The sequence below is a fragment of the Canis lupus genome, chromosome 33, assembly GCF_003254725.2.
Source record: "Canis lupus dingo isolate Sandy chromosome 33, ASM325472v2, whole genome shotgun sequence".
NCBI lineage: Eukaryota > Metazoa > Chordata > Mammalia > Carnivora > Canidae > Canis > Canis lupus.
The window spans coordinates 18,905,351-18,932,092 of record NC_064275.1 but is presented as its reverse complement, the minus strand read 5'-3'; the positions used below and the strand labels follow the sequence as shown (position 1 = coordinate 18,932,092).

The 26,742-nt window shown below is 37.7% G+C and overlaps 1 protein-coding gene and 1 long non-coding RNA gene across 37 annotated transcripts in view; one reads left to right on the top strand and one right to left on the bottom strand.

Annotated features, from left to right (window-relative positions):
• ZBTB20 (zinc finger and BTB domain containing 20) overlaps positions 1-26,742 on the top strand; it is a 773,610-nt gene that overhangs the window by 541,776 nt on the left and 205,092 nt on the right. The gene's annotated exons all lie outside the window — the stretch shown is intronic.
• LOC118353223 (uncharacterized) lies at positions 1,204-24,750 on the bottom strand. The gene is made up of 2 exons (XR_004811748.2): positions 24,545-24,750; positions 1,204-1,359 (listed from the first exon to the last, which is right to left on the bottom strand). It is a non-coding gene; the product is annotated as an uncharacterized LOC118353223 (long non-coding RNA).

Sequence of the window (26,742 nt, the reverse complement as noted above, 5' to 3'; positions counted from 1 at the left end):
ACATACCAGCCCCACTGAAAACCGATCAATTTCTGCGCTTGGCAGTGGCATTCATAAGGCCCCTATGGAGCATTATCCCATGCCTGAGGGTCATTACTCTTCCACAGAAGCACTGACAGTTGTGATGAATGGCAGTACCTGGGAAGAGGAGTGTTTGGATGTTTAAACAGATTACATTTTCCTTTTAGAGCAGTAGACATTAGATCACATCTTAGACTGTCTACTCATGTGGACAGTGAGGATGAAATCAGAGCAACTCGTATGTGACCCAGTGAGATTCAGGTGTACCAATCATCTTTTCTATTGGGGGAAATGGACTTGACTTTGCATCCTGTCACGATATTGTATGTGCTGCCAAGCAATGGGTGATAGCCATATACAGCTGCTGAGATGCTAGGCTGTCAACAGGCATGAGATTCCGTCCATCACTATTATCTACAACAAGACTCATTACCTGCCAGCCAGTAAACATCCCATTTACACCATCTGCAATGAATTAAAAAGTGACGAAAAGAATCAGTATCTGTTTGAGTTGCAACATGATTGTCAAGTTCATTTTCATCTCTGGAAGCCCTTCAGTTCTACGAGAGACTTTGGGGAAAAATATATGATGAAGAAACCCAGGAATAGCCTGGCAGTGACAGTTGTCACTGACAATTGTCAGGCTTTTAACTAGGCATTTACAAATACAATTAGCTCCTTAAAGTGTAAGAAAAGTCCAGGCCTTTGTCAATTCCCTTTTTCAGTTGTTCCCTCTCTGGTTTTCTGGTGTGCTAGAACTGGGATTCAGTGTTTGATACTCCTAAATTGATGCTGACTACAGTGAGAAATATTTCATAAAAATGTATATTTCAACATAAACTCTGAGGCAAAGCTGCCACTGTATCCAGAGAGGAAGTGATGATTAGTTTCTAATTTACACGTGCAGTGATTTCTTTGGCAAGTGCGAATTCCATGTCCTACAGTAAGGTTCTCTGTAACTGTTCCTACTTGAAGCAGTTATTGGGGTATTAAAAAGATGCAGAGGTCTGCTGGCACTTGAGGCTATTTAATTTATATATAAGCAATCTAGCTGTCTGTCCAGATTACATGTGTAGGTGGTCAGGCGGTGGGAACTGCAGAGCAAAAGATCAAATAGAGGTGTCACACACAAACCTCGTGAGAAATAGCAGAAAGATTTGACATTTATTCTTATGCATCACCTTTTATTAGCAGAATCTCTTGTGTTGTTTTTTTTTTTTTATCTTCCTTTTTCTTCATCAGATATTTCAACAGCAAGGAATCGACTCTCATTCTTACCTTGAGGATAGGGGTTTCTCAGTGCTGCTCCAGGTACTGCTCTGAGCAGAGAGACCAATTCTGAAATGAGGGTATTGAAGATAAGCCCTTCTGAAAATAGCCCTGGCTATGCCGTAGGATTTCACTCCCAGAAATCCATCTCTTCCTCCCACAAATTGCCCTTGTGGTAGTAATATAGGAAGGAGATTATATATTACCTCATCTCCTTACAGAGAAAAGGACAAGTGCTATGGGAAAGCTTTGTTTCTTTTAATCATTCCAGGCATCCCCTGCCTTCAATATTTCACTAAAGAGGTCCTCGGTTGCCTCTAGAAAGACACTCTAGTGAGAGAGAAAGAAACAGAGTAATGAAAATGATGACCTCATCTGGAAAGGCTTTCTAACCCAAAGGGATAAGCTAGCTGTGACCCCCATCCTCAAATCTGTGAAGCAGACTGGGATAGAAAGGTAGTATGAAGTTATGACTACCTCCTCAAAATTGTGCTTGGTAACTGTTCAATCTGATACTACAGTTTAGCAGAAAACATCTTTTTCTAGCAAGCTCATCTTTATGTTTTTATAAAGACGGGAAGACACAAACCTCTATGTAGAAGATTTTTAAGGCTAGTGACTTTGTGCTAGAAATAAGGAAGAGAAATGTCACATTATGGGAATAAGGAAGCTATTTTGCAGAACCTAGCAAGGGAGTGAATAAGTTTCATTCTCCCTTCCTCTTCTCATCTACCCATTCCTGAACTTGTACACTGTATTAATTCCATTAGGGCAAAGTTAATTGATGATGGACTCTGTGCTTCTCTTGAAATAAAATCTTTTTATATTTGAGTCATTTCAGTGCTGAACAGCACATTTTCAAACTATAGGAAGAAGGAATGTACCAAACAAGTTATACTGTGAATTTATGGTATTTAAATAAATTTGACCAGCCTCACAGTAAGGTTGGGTTAGGAAAGCTAGAATCCATTTCTAATAGCATAAGAAAAAAGGAAGCCCGGTATATTTGTAGTAAATGTACACATAATCAAACACAAAATTCTGTTTTCACTGATCTGCCAAATATCAAAGAAACACTTTAAGAAGGATGGTAAGAAGAGATTACATGTTTGGAAAAAGTAAAGTTAAATTATGCTTTAATCTGTTATATTTTTCCTACAAAATAACTTAATGTACCTGCCAGAAATTGATCAAAGTTGAGCTACTGTGCTCATAAAGTGTTAATACTTTGCACACCACATCATACATCTATATAGAATACAATACAGTAGAGCTCTTAAAGTCTTTTACGTGTCACTAAGAGCCAGTTGTTTTGGCAGTCCTATGGTAAAGTCTTCACTGGATTGCTTCTTGAGTCTAAATGCCCAACTGAACATGAGGCATTGCTCCCAGTTGTTTTATTGACAAGATACCATATAACTGTCCCATGAAATAATTTGGAACAAAGAAGGTAAATTTTTGAAGCTATCTTGAGAACACATCTTTTTTTTTTTTTTTTTTTTCTTTTTTGTTTTTTTTTTTGAGAACACATCTTGAGGTGACCCAATAACAGTTGTCCAACTTGGACTAATTTTCTGTTTATATTAAACAGTGTTATTGAAAACAATCATTCTGAGGGCAAAAAGCTAATACAAAGCAATAGCACCATCTTCACATGTATTAAACTCCTAAGCTTCCGTCTTGAGGGCAAATAGAGAAAGACCATATTGAAATACTTGGCCTTTGTGCCTAGCTTTGTCTTACTCTACCAAACCCAAGGAGATTGTATGTAAATGTGTGTGTGTGTGTGTGTGTGTGTGTGTGTGTGTGTGTTTTGAAACAACTACAAACATGGATCAAATGGTCTGGTAGTGCAGCCAGTGGCCACATCTGCAGCAAAGACTTTTTTGTGGGAGCTCCTAAAGCTCATAACCATGGAGTGAACCATAATTATATTGTTTAGAAATCCATGTCAGAGAAAAAACTCTTTTGACTTTAACCATTTCCTCCATTAATTTCGGGCTATTTGGAAACTGGCCATAGGACTATTTACTTGAGTCTCTGTAACTTTTCTATTATTTCAATGGTTGTAGTGTAGAGTTCATTAGTGAATAACTAAAAGAAATTAAAAAACAGAAGGAGTCAAGTAAAACTTCAAAAAGGCACCACTGTCCTTAAACTTCATGATCTTTTTGGATGAGATTTGATAATCCTTGATGTCTAGTCCCAGAGAACTTTAGCTAGAGACAAAATAATAAGGAGATATGGTTAAGCTATAATAGTAAATAGATACCCAGGTATCTAGAATGTCCATGTTTTTAGCTGCATATGAGTTTCCATTTTTTTATAGAATGAAAAGTGTTCTAAAATAATAAAAGTTCTGTGAACTGTAGTTCTTGAAGACCATATTGAAAAGTTTACAAAAACATCTGGGCAAACGAAGGCTTGTCTAGTCACATTGTTACATCTATTTACAACCTTTCTGACTTCAAAAGTAGCATACCTTAGGGGCTGGAAGAACATTGTCCACTGAAAACCATGAGATAAATGGCAGCTTTGCTTAGAATAGTCTTTAAGAATAAAATCCAAAATATTATCTATGGTTTCCATAGAAGAGCATTTTCTTTTTCTGAATAGCCCACTTTTGGTCTCACACTCTTTACTTGATTGTTGGTATACACCCCATCTTCATTCCTCTGTGTCAAATGTTATCTATCCTTCAGACCCATCTCAAACGCCACTACCTTTATGAAGTTTTTGGCCTACGTCTCTTCAGCTCTCTCTGTAGCAAAAGTCATTCTTCCTACAAAGACCCCTTAACAACATTTTGGTGCTTCTTTTATGAAACTTAGTACTTAATTTGCATCATTTTCTGTAATTTCTCTACTCCCTCTGCAAGGTATGATTCTTCAGGTGAAATAACTACTTTATATAAAGTCTTAGAGGAGATTCTCAATAAATATTATTATATTTAAAAATTGTATTATAAATATTATAACAAATTGAATCTCTTTCATTAGAAGCAGAAATTTTTCTTGAGAATTTCCCATATTACTAATAAGATAGACTGATAAATAAGAATGTCTTTAAACTCAAAATTAGACAATAAAAATAATTTTTAATCCTTGTGAGTCTACAAGCTCTCTTTGTTTCAGATGCTCAGGCATCTTTTACTCCAGATCCTCTTTTAAAAAATCATCTTAAGACTTCATATGTTCAAAAGATAACTTATAAATTATGTCTTTTAAAAAGGAGAACAAATATATGAACTGGAAGGGAATTAAGAGATTAAGAATGGGACCAAAAAAAATTTAAAAATTATCATTTTCTTCCTAAAGAATGAATGAAAGCCTTTAAAGACAACGAAAAAACAAAACAAAACAAAAAACTAGAAAGCTAAAACAACATATTTGTCTTCAAGATTTCCTCCATAAATGAAGAGGAAATAAAATTGAAGAATGTCAGACTTGTCTGGTATGATGCTTACACAAAGCTTTAAACAAATCGACTTGCAATTTGGATTTCAATCCATTTGCAGTGAGTGTGAATCAGTTTGATAAATGTATATGCTCTTTGCAAGTCATCAACCAAACTATGGAATAATGATGTAAATACAACTAACCACTGAACCAAAATGTACTCAGGAAATATTTTAATTGTGTAAGAAAAATAAGATTGAATGTGATAAGTGAGGGAAAAATAATTAAAGAAGATATATAGAAGTAGAAAGAACATTCTATGTTGGGAAAATGGTGGAAGCACGGTGATTAAAGCAAAAATAATAGAAATGGAATAGTTAGGATCCATCACTCAAACAAGAAAAATGTCAAGTTAGAAGTCATTGCTTAACTTACAGGTTCACCAAAGTCTAATATAAGCATCAATGAAAAAAATAAAAATTAAAAATAATCAACTTGTAACTCGTTATGGAATCAACCCTGCCCACAGCTTTCTAGGAAAGAATATTCTTAGTATGATGATTAGAGAAATGAAAAAAGAGAAGGCTCAAAGGAGGACAGCAGTAAATTGTTTATGTCCTAAATCGGGCATCATTAGCACTTTTATAGTTTGGTGGAAATTGCTGTGTGAAAGCCAAATTTCTGTTTACAAAAAGGAAACGATGCTGTAGAAGAGAATGGATTATACTGCATGGATTTAAGATATGAGGAGCCATGGTGGTACTAGTAATAGTACCATGGTGGAAAAATTTAGCAGTGAAGATACACGTTGAATATTTAACAGGATTTTGCCATTATTTCGGTAATACTCTAGTAAAGTAGGTAGAAATATAGGACTGATAGAAGAATTTTTGTATATAATTGTCCCACTCGATGAGATCATACCCTACAAAATTAGCAGTGACTCCCTCTTAAAGAAAATATTTAACACGCTAACACACAGATGGCATGCTTAAGAAAAGGTATTATTTGTACCTTCGTTTTAAGCACTGGGGAACTAGACTATCTAAAATCAATGCAAAATTCTCTTTGGTTGGATAGATATTTAGTGAAATTTCTTTTTTGTTTCCTTGAATAAGAGGAACCTCTGCCATTATATAGAATATTATAGAATCATCATTCGTCATATTTTCTCAGTAGCCAAAGGTCAGAAATAAATATAGTAGTGCCTTGGTATATTAAGAGGTTTTCATATGTTCATTTATTTCTTTGGGTACTCTTCCCTTTAACCTCTGTGAAGAAGTGATTCTCTTGTCCATGACTGATTTTCTTCAAAGTAAGTTTCAGATCTTAATAATTATGAAGTGTGATTCCTGCAAACATTTTCTGTGCTTTTTTTTTTTGCTTTATATTATTGTTGAAGGACTAATCTAGCCATTTTTTAAAACTTGGTTTCCTCTTGGTGCACTTGTAGATGAACTCTATTTTGAGATTAACTGATCTCCTGGAACTTTCTACTTCCTTAGGTATCAGCTGCGTAAGAAAAGTGAGTTGATATAAGAGATCAGTACTGTAGGTAGACTTCCCATAAGTTTTCATCATACCAAGTAAAGGATAAAGAGAAGCAAAGCCATTAGATTCCTGCACAGTGCTCTGTGCAAAATAAGCATGAATTTTCCTTTCTCCTCTCACCCCCAAACAAGCAGGAATCCACAATGTAAGTGACAGCAGTTCTGATTCCATGGCAATAAGCCCAAAATCTGAGTGAGGCATAGACCATGCACATACACATATATCCCTTCCAGGGAACCACATGGTTTTTGATCAGGACTGGTCTGCATATAAATTTAAACCTGCTGTAAAGGCACCTTATTCACTGGTTTCATGTAAATGCATAAAAGATATTTGAAAAAAAAAGATAGCCAAGTACCCTAAGAAAAATTACTTGCTTATAAACTGTCCTGAGATGGCACATCTGTCATCAATTAAAGCACTACTATGTCTTTGGCTTAAGAATTACAAACAATAGAAAATAATATAAAAAATGAAAATGCACCCTTTAAATAACATTGCAATTAGGCTTAAACCATTTTCCATAATGGTGGGACTTTTGAATCTCTTTACTGTAAACCTTAAGTATCATCATCTTGTAAACCTTACATATAGTCCTTACATATAGTGTAGGCACTTAATAAATACTTATTTAGTAAAGAATCGGGTAATTTAATGAAAATTGTAAGTTGTTACATAAAATTAGGGAAAATGAGGCATTACTCCTAACTCTGACCTGCGTGTCTGTAGTTTACACACATACCATGTGAATATCCGGTCACTGCCCAAAGCATCTTCCACTCCAGCCATCCATTTTCTTTCCCAGTTACTGTCCTTAGGCCCTAGCACTAGGATCACTCCAAAAGTCTCTTTTCTTGCCCCTCCCTTCCCATTCAGTGAATCCCAAAATTCTGTCAATTTCCCCTTCAACAATCTCTCTTCAGTTGGCCTCTTTCTTTTCATTGCCAAGACTTCACAGTGGGCCTTGGAAAGGATGGCCCTTATCTCCTTTCTGAATTTAGAATAGGTCATCCTTCCTTCATGATGTTTTCATAAAACCTTTAAGCACCTAAAATAATTGTTCCCACCATCATTTTCCTCATCTCACTTCTTGACGCAGGAACCTACACTGTTTCACTCTACCTATAAATTAAAACCCAAATTCCTCATCTGGCTCTACAGTTCCTCTCTTACGAGTTATTCACCTTGTCCTCTTTTTCTTCCCAAACTCCAAGGTCCCCATCATCTTCTGTTTCCTCTAACATAGAATGACCAAGGGCTCCAGTTGGACCTCCAGAGGGACATGAGTCAGTCCCTTATCTATCTCCATGCACCTGCAGTGACCCTTCTGTTCATTACCCTGCTTTAGCATGTTGGGGGGATTCACTCTTTCCCACTTCCCTTTGTTTATGCTCTTTCCACTATATGATGCTCTTCTCTCTCACTTCAGTAAACATATCCTATCCACCACTCCCTTCCACATTTTTTTATCAATTGATTACCCTAAAGACTTTATATATTTTGTGCACTCATTTTTATGTTAATCTGAAAGCCGTTTTTCCTGTATACATTATGTCATTTCCTCATTCTCAGCAAGACTATAGGCCTCTTACGGAAGTAGAGAACATTTTCTTAAGTATGATACAGAACTCTGCATAAAAAAAAACTTCTACAGCAGCAAACAAATGTTTGCTGCTGGCTTCTTAATGAAATATGTGACCATTAGATCTCATTAAGACATTTGGATTCTTCAGTTATGATTAAAAATAGTTGTATGTTGTAGAAAGACTTGCTGCACATCCATAATCTCCTGGTCCAGACCAGGAGCTTAAAAATGTTGGAGGAACAGGTAAAGCACTCAGGACTGTTAGGCAGGGTGTTGAGTTGGGAGGCCTTGAATGTGTTCTACTCTGTGAAGAACATCAAAGGTCTTAGGTTTCCCAGACAAGCAGTAGTTCTCAGAGGCAGTAGGGGGCAGGTTCACAATTTGGTAGAGGAAGCTTGCCAAACGTTGTTATCATATCAGATGGGTTTGTCCTTAAATGAGCACATCTGACGAGCATCCCCACCCAAGCTGCTCTCTGAAGATGTAAGTGGGCAACAAAGCACAAGTGTGACTCAGTCAGCTGCCAGAGACTGACTGGCTCCCAAAACATCCACACCCACCACTTTACACTGTGCAAAATGTACTATTTTGCTCTGGTTTGTGCCAGCCCAGTGTTTGAGATTTATCAATGAATCAGGAAAGGAGAGAAGCCATCAATATTACAGATTTCAAACATTCTTCATTAGAAAATTTAACAGACTCTCTAGAGGTCCCATGGGGTCAACTGATATGTAAGGAAGTCTTCTTCTGATTATTTTAGCCCACCTAATAAAATCTGATGGCCATGCATGGGTTGCTTCAGGGAATATAATTTTATATTAGGGTTAAAAAAGAATGAGAATTAAATTTTATATCTTGGTCCCAAAGAATGACTGTCTTTCTGAGGGTATATGGAAAGGCCTTTTTGGCCATGAGTTAACCATTTTATGACACTATCTGTGAGAGCGGAAACCTGGACTCTCTTATTCACTGCCTTACCTGGTGCCAGACATAGTAGGTGCTCAATAAATAGTTGCTGAATTAATGAATGAATTGCATCTAATTCATTTGTCATTTAGTTTTGTAAGATTTCCTGGAATAAGAAGGAGGTATTTAAATTAACAATATTTATCTATTTTCTGAGACTTGTCATGCTTACTCTTAAAGGTAAATTTTGCATGAAAATCTCTAAAGAAAAAGACCTCAAAAGACTTTTGAGTTAAGCTATTATAAACAGAGAACTGTTTTCTTTCTTGGAAAATAGTTATTACTTTCATTTCTGTTTTTATGACCATTGAAACCTTACCTTTAGTCTTGGTCTTAAAAGTATAAAGTGTATTATTATAAATATATGCTGATGTTGTTAAAAAGCTTGGGAAATATGTCTTGGGTGTAGATAGCCATAGTCCTTGGGTTATTCTGGAAACAGCCCATTTTCTAATAGGATTTATATCACCTAAAGGTTTTATAGTGAATTTACTACATGTTGTCTAGAAAATCAAGTGCCAAGAAGAATGGCAACTTGGACCATAGGTAGTCAGAGATGATACGTGATGCTGACCTCACCGATCCAATTCTTCACCCTATTCTTCCATTCAAAAATCTCATCTACACCATTTATTTACATTGGAAAAGCCAATAGGACTCGGAAATTATTGGTTATTTATGTTTTTCTGGGTACTGTATGTATGTGAGATTTTTTGGTTTCAATCATTGTTATCAAGTTGTGATTCACAGTTTCAGTATAGCTATCTCTGCCTTTCATTTAAACCACTCCCCCCCCCCTTTTTTTTTTTTGCATTGTAGTACTCCCAGGAGCAAATCCTGGCTGTGAATGTGCCAGGAACTATGCAATAAGTTATCTGTCTGTTGAATAAAGCTATTGAAGAATCAGTATTTATACCTTTGGAAGGGAATTTGGCTATGTTATTCTGAGTGGGTCTGATTCGCCCGAACCCTGCCTGTGTACCTCACTGCCAAAGGAGAGAAACCAAGTAGGTGGAACACATGTATCTTTTGTGTACCAGTCTGCTAGACCTCAAACAAGATTACTGTTGACAGGGAAAAACAAATTTCCTTTTCATTCCACAGGATAACTTAGCTGCTTTCAGATGCAAAAGCCCTTCCCCCCAACCTCCATTCTCCCTCCTGAACCCCCTCCCCTTTAATTCCTGTCTGGAATGGATTCCTCCCAAATGAGGATAATCCTGCCTTAGCTGTTTACTCACTTGGTTACCTTCCTGGGCTCTGCACCGTCCACAACAGGCTTTGCTGCTTGTATTTATTCCTGCCAGAATGCACTTAGGAGTTTTTATTATTGTTTTGGTTGAGGTGGCACTTTAGCTTTAAGCCCTTATATTTATGATTTATAACTTTCTGTCGAAATTGCATGTTGGACTAGAATTTCCCCGGCATATTCTCTATTTAAACACAAATGTTTCATAAAATTTGAAGAAAATGTTGGGCATGGCAGTCCAGTATTCAAGAATTCATTTCACTCACCTGCCTTCAGAAGTAGCTGACATACCTCGATGCATTATGTACTGAACATATCTGGACACTCAATAATAAGCCGTAGACACATACTTAACCTTAGGAAACTATTATGAAAAAGAATTCTATGAACCTTTTAATAAAATGAATTTTCGATGATCATTGTTTTGTGTTTCAAAAGTACCTATGGATAGCTACATGATAGTTAAATTATGGTTATTCATTCTTTAATGGTAATAGTTGCTATGGTGCTATAAACTCCAAGAGAGCTTTGCAAAGCCTGTCTCACATATATTACTTCATTTCATCTTCATAATCACCCTACAAAGTGGGTATGATTACTCTTGTAACTTGCTCAAAGTCACCTTGGCTGGTAAGTAGCATTAAAGGATTTGAATCCCTATCTACCCATCTCTAGAGCCTTTGTTTATTCTATTAGATGTACCCATAAACCTGAGTAGTCTGAGTTACTTATTCTTCTTAAATAATAGTCCCACATGAATACCTTTTGTCATGTGTTGAAAGAATTGGCACATGTATACTATCACAACCCACAGGTTGTTTTGTTTGTTTTTTAAATATAAATTCTCTTTCCTTCACCAGGGAATAGCTAGTTTGTAATCAGAAGTGAAAGTTAAAGGATTTGTAAGGGAAATGGGTAAATTCCTAAACAGGAATATGATAATCACTCAAATGGGGCATCATAATTTTAAAATAATTGCACTTTCCCAGTGTTGTTGGTTATATAAAACTCTAAGCAGACATCTACAAGTTCAGTTCTAATCTATTGTGTTTTATATTCTTTCCAAGGAACTCCATCACTGACACATTTAAGTTAAACATATATTGTAAAAAATCATGTGAGGAATGTTGTAGAACTGACAGAGAGTGGCACTAGACACCTTAATTTTAAATTTCATGACTTTTGTGCAATTAGAAGCTCAACCTTAACATTGCATTAACTTAGCTTTTTTGCATTTAATTATAGATATTGGGTTAAAGCTATGGAAGTTAATATTTTAAGCCTCCATTAATGGTTGTAATCGATTTTTTGTATTATTTTTTGCTATAATAATCAAAAGAGCACTTAACCTGGACAGGAAATAAATCTGGGATTCTGGAGATTAATGTTAAATCTGCTAATGTATTGTCCTACCATTCCCTGGAAGCCTAGGTTATCTGATGCTATATGCAAGTGCTTACAGGTGACAAGAGTCTCTTCTAGGTTTCAGTATTTCTCTTTGAATTGTCATAACAGCATTGTTTTTTGTTTTTTTTCAGTTTCACAGTAGGATGCATTTTAAGCAAATGGAGGGTGGGGATTCCAAGATGAAAGGAATTGACATAAAAAAACTAAAGGAATTGCTTAATTTGTAAATTTAATCCTGTATCATGATTCCTCATTAGGGATATTTGCTGTTCTGATTCCGTACCAAGCACAGGGGGCAAATGGGACAGAAAGGGCACTAACTGTATTGAAGATGGCACTAGAAATTTGGAGGGCTCTTAATAATTAGGTACTTAAGCTCACCTAGAGAAGTGATTAGTGTTTAGAAGTGGAGACATGGCTACAGGAACACAGATAAATTAGAAAGGAACAAAATGTCCAGTTTACCACAGTTCTTTTAAATAATCGTAGCCTGTACCAGGGATGTGGCAACACTGTCCATGCTGCTCACACAGCCTTCCCAGTCTTCTGAGTCCCAGTGCCTTTGACTGTGGCACAGAGACAGCCTGAGCATGAAGAGCCCTGGCTTCGTTTTTGCCTTTCTGTAGGTCTCTGTCACAAACTCACTGGATACTCTCAAATAAGCTATTCACTCCCCTGATTTTCCATTCTTCTCCTCAAGACATGGATGAAATGCCTCCCTCTCAAATAGTGTGAACGTTTACAGCATTTTCTTAAAAAGCGTGGGTCGAAAACAGTTTAGGACCAAGAGAAGATGAACACTTATAGCTCAGAGCCACTCAGCAAACACGTAGTAGGATCTCACCAGAGCCTTCGAGGTACAGGCATGGATGCAACATTGTCCTCGAGTAGCTCTAAGTGAGGACTGTGTGAACCAGAAGGGTGGATACAGTCTAGAAAGAGATCAAATAAATATGACAGGAGTGATACTAGTGCAGGGCAGAGGAGAGCATGATGGTTGGATATTTGAAAAGCAAGAATAAGTAAATAATGGTCATATGATGTAGAGGAAAGAACACAGGAATAGGAGTTTGTTCTGGCCTTGGTTGCTTACCGTGCATGCTCCAGAATAATATTCTTTGTTCCTGTGTTTCTTTATCTATAAAATGGGTGTGCTGTCTGATTGCTTAGCCACAATGTATGCTGGGAGTCAAATAAGAACTTTGCAGCAGCACTTTGAACACTTTACAGTGCTTTGCAAATGTCTAGCAACATAACTAGCATATCACCACAAATGGTGGAGAATCAACATAAATCAGTAGGTGATTCGACCAAAACTTATTTTGCCAAAAATGCCAAACAGTTGCACCAGAAGTAAACATTGATGCTTAATGAATCATGCCTCTGACTGAAATTTTGTTGTATGGAATTGAAATGTTCTGGCCACAGACTAACAAAGTAATTCTGACTTTCCAAAATTATAATCTCTTGAAGCTAGGAAAGAGAAACTTGAAATTGGAAAAAGGCTGGACACTTATACATTAAAAATGACAAGATGAAAAAGAAGGAGGATTGTGCTTTTCCAAATGTCAAAATTTGAAATGCTAATAAAATCCAATAAATAGGATATTTACCATGGCTACAACAACTAGCAAAGGTTAACATGGACAAGGACTAGAAACCATTAAAGGCACTGAAGGACAACAATCAATGATAGTGCCAACCCTGGAAGAGTTTTAATTTCACTGGCATGTGCTCAAGTCATGGAGCATCTTTCATAGACTGAAACCAACTGTAATCATTATTTAGAAGAGATTTTTTTTAATACACATATTATTTCTTTACTGTGTTTTTTTTTTTTTTGCATAGCTGAAGTTACTTTTGAATCAAAGTAAAAAAAAAAAAAAACTGTTTTTACATGATTTAACTCCAACAGTTTGAGTCAGAAGACAGAATGCTCAGACACAAACAGGACCTGTCTCTACACATCTTAGACAGAGAGCAGAATATTCAAACATGTGTATCTTGCACTTAATTTAAACTGCGTGCTTGGTTACCTATCTCTTTGGCAATTCAGTATAAAGTTTTATTACTGTGAAATAGAATAGGGTAGGGATTTATGTCACACAAAAATGAATTTCCATGGATGGGAACACACATGAAATAATTTAGGTAAGCAGTATGTCAAATGAAAATTTAAGATGTTAGAGCTGGTGGTGCAAAGGGAGGAAGCAAAGAGGAGGTTTGTGTAATAGATGATAAATACATCACCAGGGAAAGAAAAAGGACCGCAGTTGCTATAGAAAGTTATTACTGATGTTGAAGAATTGTGGAAAACATTGAAGAATGAATTTTAGGACCAAGAAATCAAAGCAACTGATTAGATGAAAGGAAATCTCATTTGAATGTCAATGGAAAACCTAACACTTAAAATAATTGCGAGCTTTTATTATAGTTAGATCCAGGAATGAATGAAAATCTTGAGCCTAGAGGTTGTGTAGGTTTAGCCCTCAGGGACATTCTTCAAACTCTTTTTTTGCCAAGGTCACTGAAAGAATGGTGATGAGCAAAAAGCTCCTGTCACTTCTGCAAAAATCCTTCCTTTCGTTGATTCAGTTTCATTTCAAAGCAGTCCCAGTTTTGAGAAATGGAACGTGATAATGTTTACTCTTGTGCTTCTCTGCTGGTTTCTAGTATACCTCAGGTATAATGGAAGGGTCTGAAAATCTTCTTTTTGTCTTTCCATACTTCTGGGATTTTCTATGTGTTTGTGTGAAGAAATTTATAGTAGCAAGTCTCTGACATTGAGGTAAAAGAAGTCCAATTTTTAATTGGCCTTCAACTCTCTCCAGTCCTCAAACCTAGGCTAAAAGTCTCAAAAGAACCATAAAGTCACTATTAGGATTTAGAACTTAAGTAGCTAATTTAGATAAGGGGCAGAAGAGAAGGATAAGGAAAGTTTAAAGTGTCTAACTTGATGTCATCTGCCAAGAGAGATAGCAGGGGAGGAAAAAGAAGAGATTTGCCAAGAAAGGCAAGTGATGCTTTTGATTTGGGACTTGTATTTAAGATGGCTGCAAGATGTTTAGATTTTCTCAAAATATCCAGGGACCATAGACAACACGTCTGGAGCTCCAGAGAAAGTGCTGCACTGGAGGCAGAAATTTGGGAGTTACTTGTCAGGAAGTAGTAGGTGAAGCCATAAAAGACTAGATGACGTGATTCTAGAAGTTGTGAGGAGAAAACTCAGTGCAGAATAGAAAAAAATTCTAGTACTCAACGAATGGACAAGAAAGTGGAGCCAAAGAAAAGACGAGAGAGGACTGTCAGTGACAGAGAGTGGGAAAACGAGGCCAATATTGAGGAAACCAAGGGTGAGGTGCTGCAGAGAGGGCCTGTGGTGAGACCAACTAAATATAAAACAGAAAATGTCTAAGGAATTTGGCTCAAAAGAGGTTAATACTGACACTGAGAGTAAGGTACCAAACATACAGTGCTTTATTTGAGGTAATAGTTTAAGGCAAATAATTTCATTAGTGGTAGTGGTAGTAGAAGCCCCATAGAACTTATGGCATTTTTTTTAAATCCCTTAGTTCTCATATTTCTCAATTTATCTCTTCACTTATCCCTCCCTTTGGTGTTGTTTTAACTTTTCAAAATATTTAATGTGCACTTTATTTTGGGAGCACAGTTCGTAGGAAGGTAGTCCACAAGATGCATTAAAAGGCTGTGGATATCATAGTAACATTTCAATGCCAGAAAAACCCACCATCCCTACCTGCTACCTAAATAGGACAAGACAAAAAGCTAGAATTTTTTTTTAACCACCTTATATAATTTCCAAACCAGTTATGTTGTATTCAACGTTTTTTCAACTACAGTTCTGTGGAGGATGAGAAAGTAAATAAAACATGTACTGTCCTTGAAGATCTTACACACCAGTGAGGAATTCATTACATTGTGAAAATTCGTTTCTTGGTCAAAGAAACAAATAAAGTATCTTGGAGAGAAAGCCAATCTCTGGTTTAGGGGAGTTCTTAGTTAAGGTGATATTGGTTTTTATAACACATAAACCTCCAAATCTTCGTGGCTTAACCTAATAGAAGTTTCTCTTTTGCTCATGTAGAGACTGGCCAAGGAACCAGGTTGACAGAAGTTCTGTCATCTTCACTCAGTTTCCAAGGTCACCTTGGGTGTGACTTCCAGTCAGAACACTCATAAGAGAAAGAGCAATCATGGCAAAGGAATGTTTTGGGACCAGGGCAGGAGCAGCTCATGTCATGTCTACTGACATCCCACTGGCCAGAATTTGGTCACAAGGCTATAGCCATCTGCAGAGAGGGCTGGGAAATGGAGTTGAGCTATATGCCAAGTGGAAAAGCAAAGGGCTTTTTTCATGCCTGAGCTCAGGGAGGTTCCCAAGGTTGGGATTTAGACTTAACATGCAATGGGGGGAATCCACAGAAGAGTGATACAGAAGGGGAAAAGGGAGGGTTGAAGGAAGGAGCTGTTCTAACCTCACCTCCATGGGTAGGGTCCTCAATGGTGGTAGGGACATGTTAGCTTTCAATATAAGCTCCCTGATGACACTCTTCTCTCATCTAAGAGAATTCATCTATTTCAGAGGGAAAAAAATCTCCAATGCATACTAATTTACCTCACTGGATAGTAAACGTTAAAACAGAGAGGAATCACAGGCTTTCTCCTTAATTCCCTTAATTCCCTACCTCATTTCAGAGGTAAGAAAGAAGAGCCCAGGGAGCTCATGCCATCCGGGCCTCACCCTGGGAGGCATTGTCGAAACCAGGGTAGAACCCAGGCCTCAGCTGACCTTCCAGAGCTCTTTCTATGAGGAAGGTACAAGTTGTAGCATTTTTGTAGGAGAGGAACAAGGGTTAAATTCCAGTCACCACAATTATGTAGAAATAACCATGGAGCCTCATCATAATTTTTTTTCTGTCATCGTATTTTAAATTCTACTGCCAAGCTCAAGGAAGTCAGCTAGTGCTGACGTAAAATCTCTTCTATGATAATCAGGATAGTCCATATTTACTTCTTATGAAAAAAAATCTTTTTTTTTTTTTTAATTCTGAAGGCCAGTGTATATGTCCTATTCTTCTCATGTCTCGTGTAGGTATTTAACAGTCCAAATATAAGAGCAAGTGTAGATGCAATCAGCATGCTTAATGTTAGTCTTTCACCTAAATTTTAAAAGAAAGAGGAAACCAGAGGTTAGTGGTTAGTTAGTCAGATGGCTATAATTGAGTTTGTGTTGCTTTCATTGTTATAAAATTTTAATTGGCATCAATGCTTAAATGTATATCAGAATGCATGTCACAGCTTTTGTACAAAAATACAATTGACTTTAGAACATATTTTCTTAAATGAGAATGATAAATTATCTCAGACTTGTGATTCTTTACTTTTAAAAACCATAAGGTCAGTTCTTTAATTAAAAGATAAAGAAAAGTGCTCAGTGTCCATGTAGTAAAATCATTTATATCAGGACAATCTGCTAACAAAAAAAAAAAAAAAGATAAAGAAAACTATGGAGGGAGGGATTCAATCTATCTGCATAATAATTCGCCTCAGACTGACTTCTTTTATGGTCTCATAAGATCCACTTCTTGAAGCCCCCTCTTTCAGTGCAAAAAAAATGGAAATGATACAAAGTACAACAAAGAATTTGTCCTAAATTTATTCATGTCAGTTTCAATCATGAGTCTTAATTATTTTTCTATTAAATAATACGTCTCTTATATATAAACATTCTTTTTTTTAAAAAACAACATGAATATATTGTAAGTCTCTGTTATAGAAAACATAGATATAGGGGCTCCTGGGTGGCTCAGTCAGTTAAACGTCCAATTGTCGAGGTTATGGGATAGATCCCCAAGTCAGGCTCCATGCTCAGCATAGAGTCTGCTTAAGATTCTCTCTCGCTCCCCCTACCACTCATTTTCTCTTTATTGAATAAATAAATAAATAAAATCTTTAAAGAAAAAAGAAGCTATAGATACAGGTATAGATGCAGATAGGTATACACAGAGATACAAAACACTCAATTGGATCTACTGGTAAATAGATATTAAGTATGGTACAGAGTACAGACATGTGTTTTGCCCACCCAGCCTGTTTGATGGCCTTCTCCATGTGTCTCTACAGAGGCAGGTTAGTTAGATACTTACTTTTTATACCTTTGAGATTATGGCAAGGTATTACAAAGACCATTAGATAATGAAATACAGCGGAACATTTATAAACACTAGATCTGAAAATGTTTGTTGATGGAAGGCTCAAGATCCAGCTGTATCTGGGTTGGAAAATGTGAACACTAATGTGCTCCTCCTCCAATAAGGAATCACGTGGCACATTCAGGATTAATGACGAGGGTTTGTGAGTATTGTGATGACAGACCTTGCTGTTAAAAGGCTTCCCTGTGAAGTAATGTGGATATTGTCTTATCCACCCAATGTTTGGCAAAGAGAAGAGGCTCTTTGATAAACCAATACCAGACTATATGCCAGAAACATTCTATTTCCCATGTAAGATTTGCCCTTTTGTGAGGCTCCAGTCAGATTTTTGGACCTGCCATCTAGTGGCCACTGCAGTAACAAGGCAATCGACACATTTTGGTTTTCACTTGAAGACTGAGCTCATCCACAGGTAAATAGGGAGGCGCTCCAGCCATTAGGCACAGTCCTCTCTTTTTTTCCTTAGACATACTGCCATTTTCATAGAGCAGCTTCAAGCAGAACATTTGTTATATCCACAGGAAAACAGATTTTTCACATGAAGTTATATACTTCCCACCTAAAATTTAAGAAAGAAGAGATTGAGAGAGAGAAAGACAAGAGAGAGCAGAGGAGGAAGGGGAGGGAAGGGGAGGGAAAGGAAGGGAAGGGAAAGAGAGAGAGGGAAGGAAAGAGGGAGGGAGGAAAGGAGGAAGGAAGGAAAGAAGAAGGAAGGAAGGAAGGAAAGAAGGAAGGAAGTCAGTCTTCCATTATTGAAAAAAGCTGTGGAGTGCTGAAGGAAGAGGGGAGGGGAGAGGGAAGCTGGAGAGCAGGCACATTTTCTGTCAAGTAGTTCTACTTGTGAGACTAATTCTGACAAACTGTGCACCCAGCAGAGTAAACCTCTTATTTTGCTGCTTTTGCTCCGATCCCCCACATAGCTGTAATGTTCTACTTGTTTTTCCCTGTCCTATAAACCACATAGGCATTTGATATGATACATAATGTTGGCAAAGGAACAATTTACAAATGACTTAAGTAGGTAATTATTTATTAGAATATCGGTCTATAGAAGTCTATGTTACTGTAGCAAAACCTGGTAAGAGGTTAGTTTTGTCTCAGTGTTTCTATTATAATCCCTGTTTATTAGTTTTCCTTTTTCCAGGGACTTATGAGTGGAATGTAAAAATGCACAGTGGGCTATTATTATTATTTATTATTTGTCAAAGAAGCATGAATATATAGAGCAAAGGCCAGTTTGTGAACTATGCCAGACAGGCTCTAGCCTCAAAGACCTCACAATACAACTCTTAAGCAGGTCCTGAAAAATGCAAGACAGAATGAAAACAGATGGATGAATGATACTTATTCAATATCTTAAATATAGAACTCAGTGGTGCAGGTGCATCTTCAGATGTTATTTGAAAGAAGAGACAGCATATCTTGGCATTGTGTCATTTATTCATAAATATTATAAATTTTATATTATTTGAGAAACTATTCTAAATATACAGGGTGGTTTGAAAGAAGGTGTGAAAGCTGATCCCTCAAATGAGACAAAGGGCAAATCAAGTGAAAAGCAGGGACCCAACATACTAAAAAAAAAAGTGGAGGAGAACCAGTCCAAGGATGGAGCCAAGGAAAAATAAACCCCAAGGGGATACATAAAATTTGATGAAAAAGAATTGCAAGGATTAAAAAAAAAAAAAAAAAGAATCAAATCAACCAAGAAGAAAGATGATCTTGGCAGCTATGTCCTGAATATACTAAAATTGCCAAGAGACTCCATGAACAATAATGGCAAAGACAATGATTTAGTTATGGAAATTGCAGCGCAAGGCTGTAGAATTCTCTGTGGTGGACAGAGGGCCTGGTCTCAAACACAATATCTATATAGCAGGAAGAATAGTCAGATTTAGGTAAAAGCAGAATAAAAGATGGGACAGGAGTCAAGTTTGTCAGTTGAGGAAGAGAGAAGCCAGTGAAACTATCCAATGCAACCATGGTATTTTTTTGAACATCCATTATCTGTCCTACATTATGTTAGTCATTAGGGAGTGTACTATAGATATAAGTCAGGACCCTGAGCCAAAAACAAACCTCTGTTCAAAGTGAAAAGATAAAACTGACACACCTGCAACAATTAGAAAAGATAAGGCAGCTGATGTTATTAGGCATAGCAGAATTTTCTGGAAGAGAGAAATCAGCCGGCCTTAGAGTAATTGTGGAAAAGCCATCCAGGAGATGAGCCCCAAGCTGAGACTTGAATCGGTGTGTGGAGAACTGACATTAAAAACAGGGAGAAATGTGATGCAATTGTCAGGACGGAAATCAACAGAGTGCTTGAGGGAAGCTATAAAACACCCCTGGTGAGTGGAGATGGATGGTTTGAGCAGGAGCGTAAGGAGAAACAGGTAGGATGGTAAAGTGAGGCCAGTGTCTGTGTTTAAATACATAATCCTCCCAATACCTTGCATTTCAATTCCTTGATTGTCTCATCATCTGCCCTCCACCCTACTGTAGCTTTTCACTTCTGTGGTTACATTTTTGACCTTTTCATTAGTGATAATGACAACTTTTCCACGATCTCAATTTCAAGCATCCCACTCTTCAACCACCACCTAATATTTTCACAGCTCCCCTTACTGCAACAACTCCAGAACACACAGGGACCTTTCATTCATCAGCTCTACCCTTAACCCCTCGTATTCTCACTTCCTTGTATAGTTTAGATTCTTTGGACAATGACTGTAATCTTTTTCTTGCACACGCCTTAACTTCCTTGACCTTCTCTTGCTTCACTGTCCTCTCCTGGCAAATCCTAATCATAGTGATCGTATGCAACTCCATGCCTGTTGTAGGCCTGCATGCCAGCTGACTGTGGCTGGGGAAAAGCATAGAAGTAAACTGATGACTCTCCCTGTAAACTCTCGATCACTCCAAGAGGTTCTTAGTGCTGCCCTGCACTAATATTGTCCTTCTCCATATCCTACAAGAGCATTTCATCTCTTTTCCTCTCTCAGACTTCCAACAATTCCTTCCCTATTCTCACTCTCAACTTATGACCCTCCTTCCTACTTCATGGAGAAAATAGAAACAGTCAAAAAAGAACTTGTATGAACGCTGGCTCTCCAGCACACCTACCCTCCCATCTGCATGCATGCCCACACACTGCCTTCTCCCCTATAACTATGGACAAACCCTGTGCGCTCCTGTCTCAGCACACCCCTCGCTGTGCCTTCAGTCCCCACCCCGCTCACATATTCATAAACAGTGCTCCTGAAAAACCTCCCCTCTCTCTCATTTTACCAATTTCCCCCTATCTTCCAAATACTCCCTATATAGCATACGAACATGTTGTAAGTTCTCTCATTCTAAAAAAGACCCTTTTTTAAGCCCCCACACCCTGCCAGCTGCTACCCCATATCTTTGATTCCCGCTATAAGCCAAGGTTCTTGAGAAATGCTTATCATCACTACTGACATTCTCCACTTCTACTCTAATTCTCTCTTGACTCTAATTAGCACCTGCACCCACCATTAAGATTCACCAGCAACTTCCATGTTGCCAAATCTATGAACTAATTCAGTCTTTGTTTTTTCCCATCTGCCAGCATTGTTTTCCATGGTTCCTTCTTCTTGTACCATTAAAACACTTTCTTCACTTGGCAGGCTTTCAGTCCCCCACACTCATTTGACTTTTTCCCCATCTTACAGGCCATTCTTTCTCAGTCTCCTTTGCTAGTATATTCTCATCTCTGCAACATGTAAACACCGAGGGTCCTAGAGCTCAGTCCTTGAACCTCCTCTCTTCTTTATCTCCATTCACTTCCTTCAGAGTCACACCCCAGGTTATAGTTCAAGTTCATACCTCTGGTCCAGGCCTTTACCCTGAATTCTAGGGTCACATATCTAACAGTCTACTCAACACCTCCACTGTGAGCCTAATGGACATCGGGTACCCAATATCCCCCCAATGGAATTATTCATTGTATTCAGCAAATATGGTTTTCCCCATCTTAGTAAATAGCACCTCCATCCTCCATCCTCCAAGTCAAAGTTTTTATTTCTCTCCTAGCTTTTTATTTCTGGCACAAATTCAATTTATCAATTAATTCTGCAGTTCTACCTCCAAAACACATTCAGAATCTTACCACTTCTTATCCTCACCACCACTACTACCTTGATTCAAGCTACCACCATCTCTTGCCTGGATTATTTGATAGCCTCCTAATTATCTTCCCTGCTTCTGGCCTTGCCACTTATAGTCTACTCACAAAACAGTAGCCAGAGTGCTTCTTTGTAATGTATGTAATGTAACTCAGACCATGTCACTCCTCTGCTCAGAAGTCTCCAATGGCCCCTGTCTACTCAAAGGAAAAGCGAAAAGCCTTTATGGTAGTCCAAAACGCCATACACATTGTTTACCATATTAACTTGTGTCCTTCAACACTTGATCTCTCATTCACTCCTCTCAAGCTTCCTTGACCTTTTTGCTTTCCATACCTATCATATATGATTTCACTTCAGGGCCTTTGCACCAGCTTTCTTTGCCTGTAATGCTTTTCCCAGATAAGTCTTATTTACTCACCACCCTCAGGTCTTTGCTCAATTTTCATTTCTAAGAATGTCCTTCATAACCACCATGTTTAAAAATGTACTCCCTGCCCCCCACTTTGCTTCATTTCTTTTCACAGCATTTACTCCCTTTAGATATATGTTTTATTCGCTTACTTACTTCCCCCTGCCATGGAATGTAAGCCCAATGATTACTGGGTTTTGTTGTATGGTTTTTGAGGTTTTCGTCTGTTTTATACTTTAAGAAATCCCCAGTGTCTAGAACAGTACCTGGTGTATAAAGGTGTTCAGTAAATATTTGCTGGAAGAATGAAAAAAGAATGAGTGCTTCTTTCCCTGACTTTGCAGGTGTTTTTATTAAATGCAAAACTTAATATCGTGGCATGGGCCCCTTGATTCTCCATGGCAAAATTTTTAGATTCTTCAAAATTAATTTTGAAAGTAAGTGCACTTTTTTCAGGTTTATCCAGAATATTAGATAAGCCACTATTTCTGTTCAGCACCCAAAGCAGCAACATCTAAAGTACTTATTATTTTTTTTTTCATTTGGTAAATGTTTATCAGGGAATATGAGCATTCTAGACACAGGTAGCGAGTTGTGCAAAGGCTCCGTAATATAAGAGAACATAGTACAGTGGACTGTTAAAATATCACAAGTGACAGATAACAGAGGCCTGAGTTAATGTGGTACAATGGGAACAGGAGACCTAGAAAAGTGAGAAACATCCATAAGTAAAAGGTCACTAGAATGAAGAAGCCTGGTTGATGGGAAAAACAAAATACTGCCTATCTTTATCAGGCTATAAAGTGGAAAGTGATTGTGAAAGAAGTGGGTAAGTGTGAAACAAGTTGAACTTAGAAGACGGGAGTTGCGAAAGTCCCTTTGTAGGACATAGACGGAGAATCCCTCATTGTTAGAGTTACTGTGAAGACATTCAGTGTATCCACTGGTGACCTTGTTAGAATCATTCCAGAAGATATTCCCAGATCAGGCCCTAACTCTCATTCTTCCAATTGCCTGACTGACAGTTGAAATAGTTTGAAGTTCCTAATTTTCTACCTAGTGACCTCATCCTTCCTGAAAGTTTTTTTTCTTCTTATTTTATACTGAAATTACTAGACCAAGAGAGTCTAGTACACATGTACAAAGAGGTATACACACACACATAATAGTTTTAAACCCAATTAACTGTAAATATCGCTCTCTATGCACAAAAGCCTCCCTCAGTTATTAAAAGAAATTACATGAGAATTACAAATCTGGTGATTATTTGAGGGGTGATGAAAAAGCAACAGATGGTTCTCAGGTATGGGGCTTGGGCAGATGGGTGATTGGTAATGCTATTTGCTCACATAAGGAACATAAGAAGAGAAACTTTGAAGAAGAGGATGATTCAACTTTGGCCATGTTGAGATATCCGATTGGAATTGTCCAGTAGGTCTTTTGATATAGAGAGCTAGAGGTCAGGACAGAACTAATGGCTCAAGCTCCTGATTTGAGAGACATTAACATATTGATGATCATTAAAACTGGGAATCATAGGTATCCAGTGGGCAGTGGACATAGCAGTGTGAAGTATGTGTGATAAAACATTGCTAGATGTGACCTGGACATCAAGGAACTTCTAATCACTTATCTGACATTTTCCTAGACTAATTTCCTCTTATATGCATTCTCATACATCCCCTACACCAGCCCACATCCTATCCCCAGCCTTCTATTTATTTAAAAACATCTCTAATTAAACACTTGAACCCTTTACATTGATATTTGCGTGATCTCTGTAACAAAACACCTCAAAATTGAATGCAGAGAGAAAGCTCATACATAAGATCCCACCATTAGTGAACTCTAAGCTCTCATTATTTTAAGAAACTATAGAATAAGCCTATTTACATCATGAACAATGTCCCCTAATTTACCCTGTCTCTAAGAGTTTTTGTCATATTTTCTTTGACTGGCAAGGGTCATATTCATGTGTCATAACACAAACCATTGGGATATTTAAGGAGATCTCTGTAAACAAATGAGAGGGAGGTCATCTTTATTTTTTTTTTCTTTCCATTTGCAGTAAAGGAACCAGAGGCACTCAGAACTTAAGTTACTCCCTGAGGGCCAGCCTCTCTGTAAGTCAGCCATCCTACAGAAATATAACTTCCAATTTTATTGAGCTTAGATTACTTATTTTTTTCTTGACTTGAATTATTTAAATAAGTTTTCTGGCCATACCACTTTTGTCACCTCTATACTTTAGTAGGTTCATTTATTTACCTTTTAATTTTAAAATATTTTGTATGTGTTCTCTCACCTCATACTTGGAATTTTCCCAATAGAGGCAGCCTTTGAATGGAAAATGTATGTTGGTTCTATAGTAGTAGTTGTTATCTCTGTGGTCCTGAATTTCTAGAATCTATGATTGTCAGGGACTTCTCTTTGCTGTGCCTCTTTATTGGCAGTCTCACTTTCTTTCTTGTGTCTTATCTTTATCCCTCCAAAAAAGCTTCTGTGAAATGTGTCTTCCCCACCAATCTTAATGCTACACTGTTAGTGTATGCAGTCTCTATGGTAACTGGGACACATGCCACAATACCAAGATTACTGGAGCAACCATCATAGTGGGGAAATCGGCACATGCACTCCTTTGGCACCATGGAGGTTTCCCCATTGAAACTGGAATCAGATAGTAATATTTTAATATGCAGGGCAAGGAAGGGAGCAGAGGAAATACTATAAACCCAGTCTTTCTACAGGCACATTATTGGGTTTTGTTGGAATTTGTGAAGTTGAGCTAATTGATCATGAGTAAAGCTAGACTGATGCATATAGCTTCTGACCGGACATGGATAAACTGGTTGAATTAGGAGAGGGCGACATTTCTTATTCTTAGAGATACATGACTAATCTGTAAACAAGCTAATTTTACTGAAGTTAAGATATAATCTTAGGTAGACTCAGGGAAAATTACCAATAAACTATAAAATTATTCACTACTGTTATAGGGACAGACTTTTTCAGGTGGTTTCCCCAGCAACTGCTATTGACCCGGTGGGGGGCTAAAGGCAAAATGACTATCTCCCAGTGTGCCTTACGTAGGCTGGAGCAGTTCTGTTGGGAAGAAGGAAGGAGAATGAAGCAAGAACGCACTTTTGGTTGCTTCCTCTAGCACTCAACCTCCTCTCAAATATATGGAAGATTGTACTCCCAAGTTCACCCAATAGAAACAAAGGGCCTACAGCAGCATTTTGTAACCTTGGCCCTGTTGACATTTGGGGGTCAGATAAATCCTTGTTTTGTAGGATGGTCCTATACATAGTAAGTTTTATAGCAGCATCTCTGACTTCTACCTACTAGATGCCAGTGGCAACTTCTTCAGTCTTGACAACCCACAATGTCTCTAGACACTGCCAGATGTCTCATGTGGGGGGCAAAAACCGCCCCAGGGTAAGAACCACCTGCCTAAAGCAAGATCTGACTTGGGTGAGAAAAGAAAGTTGGTGAATTCCTTTAAAGGCCCAGAATATTCATTCAGTGGATACTTCAGCACATATTTGATGAATCTCTACTACCTTCCAGGCACTTTTCTGTGTTTCAGGGATGAAATGATGAACAAAGAAAGCCCTGGTCTCCAGGAGCTTACATTCTGGTGAATGTGTACCAAATGTTCCTAACCAGCTGGAACCCTTTCCCTCAACACAGCCTAACAGCAGATACTTCAAGCCAGCTGAGGGCCAAGAAAAGAAAAACCAAGTTCATATTTGAAGACTCTTTCTCAGTTTATGAACCTCAAAAACGGCACTGATTTAAAAATGAAACTTGGCAAGTGATTAGTTCATATGTTTTAGTTTATAATATGTTTTAATCATTTGGGGTGTTTTCAAAACAAATGGTGAGATTAGGGTTTTTTTTTTTTCCCTTCTATTTTTGGCCTCTTTCCTTTGGAGAGTCCTTCTCTTGTGTTTAGTTTTGGTGTTCTTAGTATATTTGAAGAATGCTTTTAAGTGTTTGAAATGTGTGCACGTGGATGAAAGGAGATGAGGAAGAAGAAACATAAGACTTTGTGATCCCTGATCAAACAAATACCCTTACCTTAGCCCCAAAGCAGTGTTCAGGCATCACTTCCTCAAGAAAGCCTTGTCACAAAACCCTCGTGGCAAAGTCCCCTACCCATCCCAGGTGTTCTTCTAATGTTCTTCATATATCCTTAGCATAAGCGAAATTAAGAAATGGACTGTGAAATTAGTTGTTCAGGTGTTTCCTTGTAGATTATAAGCTCAGTGTGGCTCAGCATCATGCCTGTTCTCCCCAGAGTTCTATTATCTTCAGCACAGGGGCTGGCACACAGCAAGTGCTTAAGAAATATGTGTTAACTGACCAAGAAACCCAGTTTTTGAGGTGTGCTGTCCACACACTTTTAACCCATGCACTGCCTGTGGATTACCCTACCCCACTATCAGACTTAATTGTCTTGATCATTATTTTGTAGGCCATAACGTAACATGTAAATTC